Source organism: Lathyrus oleraceus, chromosome 2 (assembly GCF_024323335.1).
Source record: "Lathyrus oleraceus cultivar Zhongwan6 chromosome 2, CAAS_Psat_ZW6_1.0, whole genome shotgun sequence".
Lineage (NCBI taxonomy): Eukaryota > Viridiplantae > Streptophyta > Magnoliopsida > Fabales > Fabaceae > Lathyrus > Lathyrus oleraceus.
In genome coordinates, this window is record NC_066580.1 from 364434831 (window position 1) to 364440617 (window position 5787).

Here is a 5787-nt window from a genome sequence, read left to right on the forward strand (position 1 = left end):
CGGGCTTATACCACCACTGAGGGTTAACAGGTATAGCTGGCGGGTCTCTCGGAGTAATCAACTTCCTCTATATCAAAGAGGGATACAATTCTGCATATGACATCGGAATCGGATCAAAGGCGATCTTCTTCCTCTCGTAACTCGTGCTGGCTTGATTACTATTGCGAGGCTGGTAGGCCTGCTGTTGAGGACGATGCTGTTGTTGATATTACTGAGATGGTTGTTGATTATTGCTGTGCTGATGATACTGTTGGCTGTCTCTGAAGACAGGTGGTATATGAGCCACCTGATGCTGATTACTGGCTGGGCGTACGGTCGTCCTCCTCATAGAGGGTCTTCTGGGTTTCACATGGGAGGTCATAGCATGTGCCTCTCCATCTTTCTTCTTCGCAAACGCCCCATATCATTTGGTAGAAGAGCCTTCATCTTTGGTCAGACGTCCTTCACGGACTCCCTCTTCTAGACGCATCCCCATATTCACCATCTCGGTGAAGTCCGAAGGAGCACTAACAATCATCCGCTCGTAATAGAATGAGCTCAAGGTCTTCAGAAAGATCTTGGTCATTTCTTTCTCTTCTAGCGGAGGCACAATCTGAGCTGCCAACTCTCGCCACCTCTGGGCGTACTCTTTAATGTCTCTTTTTCCTTCTGGGACATGGCCCTTAGCTAATCTCGATCGGGAGCCATATCCATGTTATATTTGTACTGCTTGACGAAGGCTTCGCCAAGATCATTGAAGGAACGGATGTTCGCACTGTCCAAACTCATATACCAACGTAGTGCGGCACCGGACAAACTGTCCTGAAAGTAATGAATGAGTAGATGATCATTATCCGTTTGAGTTGACATCTTCCTGGCGTACATGACCAGGTGGCTGAGAGGGAAAGTGTTCCCCTTGTATTTTTCAAAGTCAGGGACCTTGAATTTCACAGGAATTTTCACACTGGGAACCAAACACAGCTCGGCAGCAGATTTTCCAAAGAGATCCTTTCCTCGAAGATTTTTCAATTCCTTGCGCGGCTCAAGAAATTGATCATTCATAGCGTCCATCTTCTCATGAACCTCTAGGCCCTCAGACGGCTCAGAATGATAGATGGTGTCGTCTACCCTAGGAACGGTATGCACGACAGGAGGAGGAACAGCAAGGACCGGGCTAGATGCCGGCATAGAAGCAAAGGTTGGAGCAGGAATATCAGGCATAAATTGGGAGGCATCCCCCACGGAAACCCGGACGGCATGGCTGTTGCAAAATATGCACTAGCAGCAGGCACAGTAGAGGAAATAATCTCAGAGATGACTGTCCTCTGGGGATGAGTTGAAGGTGTTGGAGACGACTGGCTCCGGGCAGCCAAGAACGATTCCATCAAAGCACTCAGTCTGGTGACTTCCTCTTTAAACTCACGGTTCTCTTGCTCTAGATGATCCATCAATCTGGAAGAGTTGGCTCTGGTGTAGTACCGGTGAGTCAGCTTGTCTTCAAAATAAATGAAGAGCACAGAGTTAGACCACAAGACCAGAAGCTGAGAACAACACCTGCTTATGCAAATGATGCATGCAATGCTTGTGCATATGATTTGTTTTTATTTCAAAGGAACTTTAGGGGTTTATTTGCAAATTTTCGGAAATATTAAGCATTTTATCGCATATGGAAATATCTCATCAAATATATCGGAGAAAAGAAGTACAACATTGTCAATCATTACAAGAGAAAAGGAAAATAATCATCCTATGGATCCCTAGAAGCTCAGGACACAGGAAGATAGGCTGCACGAAGCATCTTCACCTCTCTCTCATAGGCTGCTTCCATATCCGCCTTCTCTTTAGCGAGTCGATCATACCTCCTTTTCCAAAATTTGGAAGACTTAGGAAGTAGAGAAGTCCATGCATCGTCAGGATCATCAATGACCTGATGCTCGAGGAACTCAATCAGAGCGTCCTTCTCCTTAATCTGTTGAAGCAACTCTTCCCTTTCACGGACCCAGGCACGTGATAGGTCTTCGTCTCTCAACTCCTCTACTCCTTGGTTAGGGAGGGTTGAAGGTCCAGCCACAACCAAAGGTGTAGGTCTTGGATAATCGTAAGGCATGAGATACTCAGATGCTCTCTTCCTTACCCAAGCAGTATAAGGCTCCAAAGCAATGCAATTCTTAGGACCCAACTCATTCCTGCCTTTCTTATGCACCTTGCGCCAAGCGCGAACCATTCTGCCTTTCAAGCCTTGGGGATCTTTACCCTTCTGAAAGAACACTCCTTCTAACAGAATGTTATTAGGTTTATCCTTCAGGGGGAACCCAAGCTGACGACGTGCTAAAACAGGGTTGTAGCTAATCCCACCACATGTACCAAGAAGAGGCATATTGGAGAATTCACCACAAGAGTCAATAATCTGCACTCCATCATATACACGGTTATACCAAGAGATATCGTCATTAGTGAGAGACATGAGTCTCGTGGACCACCGTAGACATCCCTTGTTCTCCTTGAAGGCGACCGTTTGAGGTAAGTGAGAAATAAACCACTTATACAACAGAGGCAAACAACACACAATAGCGCCACCACCCTTTGCATTCCTCATATGCAAAGAGAAATAGGTATCACCCAACAGAGTTGGAACGGGATTAAGAGCAGAGAAGATCCTAATAGCGTTCACATCCACAAACTTGTCGATGTTGGGGAACAATACCAATCCATAGACGAGAAGTACAAATATGGCTTCAAAGGCGTCCTCACTCATGGCCTTCCCATAAACAGTAGCTTGAGCAATGAGGAACTCAGAAGGGAGACCTTGAATTCCACCTTTGGTAGTCATATCAGCACGAATCAGAGATTCATCTATGTGCAACAGGTTAGCTATCTCTTGAGAAGTAGGAATACTCTCCAAGCCACTGAACGACACCTGATCCAGAATAGGTATACCCACCAGGTAAGCATACTCCTCAAGGGTAGGCAATAGCTGAAAGTCCGGAAAAGAGAAGCAACGGTACAGAGGATCATAAAACTGCGCCAACGTACTCATCAACCCTTCATCTACCTGAGTAGTCAGAAGAGGAAGAAGCTTCCCGAAGCGAGCTTTGAAACCCAAGGGATCTAATACATAGGATGTTAGATTCCTTAACTCTTTCAGATCGGGTTGTCTGAAGCTGTACTTCTTTGTATTCCTTCTTTGTCTTTTCGTTTGTCTGAAAATTTTGCAAAATAAACCCCTTAAGTTCCTTGAAAATTTTCTTTTTATCTGATGATATGGATGCAGATGAATGCATGAATGCATGAATGCAACAATCACACTCAAGGATCAAGCAAAGCACACCAAACAAAGGTCATGGGATGGCTCATATTATCCTTAATATCAATCATCCATTTTGGTGGATTATGGTTTACACCTTGTCGACACCCAAGTTCCATTGATATTAAGGATGCATGAACGGATCAACCATGAATCACGGGTTTGTTGTGAGTCACGAGCATGGAGTCTCGGTTAAGAACCACCCAAAGGGAGTGTACTAGGGTTTAAACCTGCCAGACATGGTCTACCAGAGGTTCCCATAGTCATCATCCGATCTTTCGGATATCATCCGAGAAACGACTACTCGTATTCCAAAAATATCCTCAAGAGAGACTCTTATGAGTGTAGTATCGCATAACAATCGTATCAAATCTTACATTTGAACGACCTCCGCACTACGTCCTAAAAATAGGCCAAGATGGGCTTGGTAAACTAAGGTCCTTGGCTTCTAAGGCACATATTGGAAAGAGTAATGTCTAACCACAACTTACTTGTGTGACATTATTATCCCAACATGACCTCCACCAAGTGAATGGACTCGCAAGTCAACTTGCTAAGGAATAACTCCACACAAGTCGACGAGACTATGCCATTCTCCTATCTTAAGGTGCACTCGAGTTCGGGTATATAACTCATCTCACAAAGATCACCAAGCAAACAAGCAATTGATATATCAAGCAATTCAATCATTACAAACAATATAGTAATCCCAAATTGCACAAAAATATATCATAACAATATAATACAACAAGTGTGAAAAGTTGGCAAAACCCACCAAGGAGTAAATTTATCTCCTCAGCAGAGTCACCACTTTTCTGTAGCGGTGTATTCGTTACCATTGGAAATATTAACTAAATCCAAGGTAAACCATACAAAGTCGAGTCGCCACCGCACTTCTATTTATCCAAAGGAATGGTTAGAAAGCGAACAAAAACCTATAAAGTTTTACAAACAAAACTAGTAAAAGACAGAGATCTGGGTAAGGGGGTTAGTTATGTCATGGGAAGGTGTTAGGCACCCACAACATCCTAGGTACTCCTAGGGAGCCCTTTTCACGCTTGTTGCAAAAGGTTATTGTTTATGAAATTATTTTGTGCAAACATGATTGAAGAGATGAGAAAAGAATATACAAGTTTATTTACATTTTGTGTTTGGATGGATGAACCCATTGCCTACGTACCCTCTCATAAAAGATAAGGATCAAAACCCCGTAGTTCGGGTAAAAGATTTCAAAACAGTGAGTGGATTGATTGGTCCAAAAGCCTTAAGGTCTTTTGTTATCAAAGGGTGAAAACTCGACCTAAAAAACCACAAGTCCACCATGTGAGGATAACTTCGACATGCTAGTGAGGGGTTAGCCCTATAATAAGCATGGAAGACTTATTGTCCACTCACTAAGGAAATAGGTGAGTATTACATCTACCACAAAGATAACTCAAACCTAATAGCTAAAGGTTATGAAAAATTTGATTAAGAAGTGGGCATGGAGCCACAAAAGATACATTTGAGTGGGTTGCATTAACCAATTAGAAGTATGTACAAAAATGGTCAAAGTTGACTTAAAGATTCAATTCAAAATGAGTATTATGAAAAGAAAGTTTGAAAATCAAAGGCATAAGGCCTAGGTTTCTAATGTTGAAAACAAGTGAAAATGTTTGCACAAAAGTTTTTTTGGTTTGGGTTAAGGATGAAAGAGGATCAAGGTTAAGCATGCAAGAAGTGGGGAATAAAAGAATGCAATCACAAGTAGGGTTGCTCTCTTGAGATCATATGGATGATCCAAGTAAGTCCCATCCTTTGGAATAAGGCAACACAAGGTATAAACAATAAGCAACTCTCATAAGATAACCACAGAAAGAGGAAATAGAATGCCAATCAATGGACTTACATCCAACTCCTACCAACAAAACTGGAAACAGAATGCCAATAGATGGACTTACATCCAACTCCTCAAAACAAACAGGAAACATAATGCCAATAGATGGACTTACATCCAACTCCTCAAAACAAAACAGGAAACAGAATGCCAATAGATGGACTTATATCTAACTCCTCAAAACAAACAGGAAACAGAATGCCAATAGATGGACTTATATCTAACTCCCCAAAATAAACAAATGAGCAAAAGCAAACACAATGCAAAGTAATTAAGCAAACAATGCATCACACTTTATATACAAACAAGAGGCTTCAAACCAAGGGTGGGCTTTAGTCAAGAGGGGTCATATCAACCTCGACAAACAAGCCAAACTGTAATGGTAAGCTGTGAGCTCTTAACCACTAACATTGAGAGTTAGGGTGAAGCTGATCAAATATGGAAATGAGGATGAGACCTCATGCTCTTAGCCCGGGCCTGGGTGAGCTTATGACAAAGAAAGCGTGGGGATCCAGAATGTGGGATCCTATTCCACTTGACAGACTCTAAACAAAATCTTGGTTACTTGTTCAAGAGCATCAGCACGTAGTGCGAGCATAATGAACGACTCACTGAATAACAGGGGATT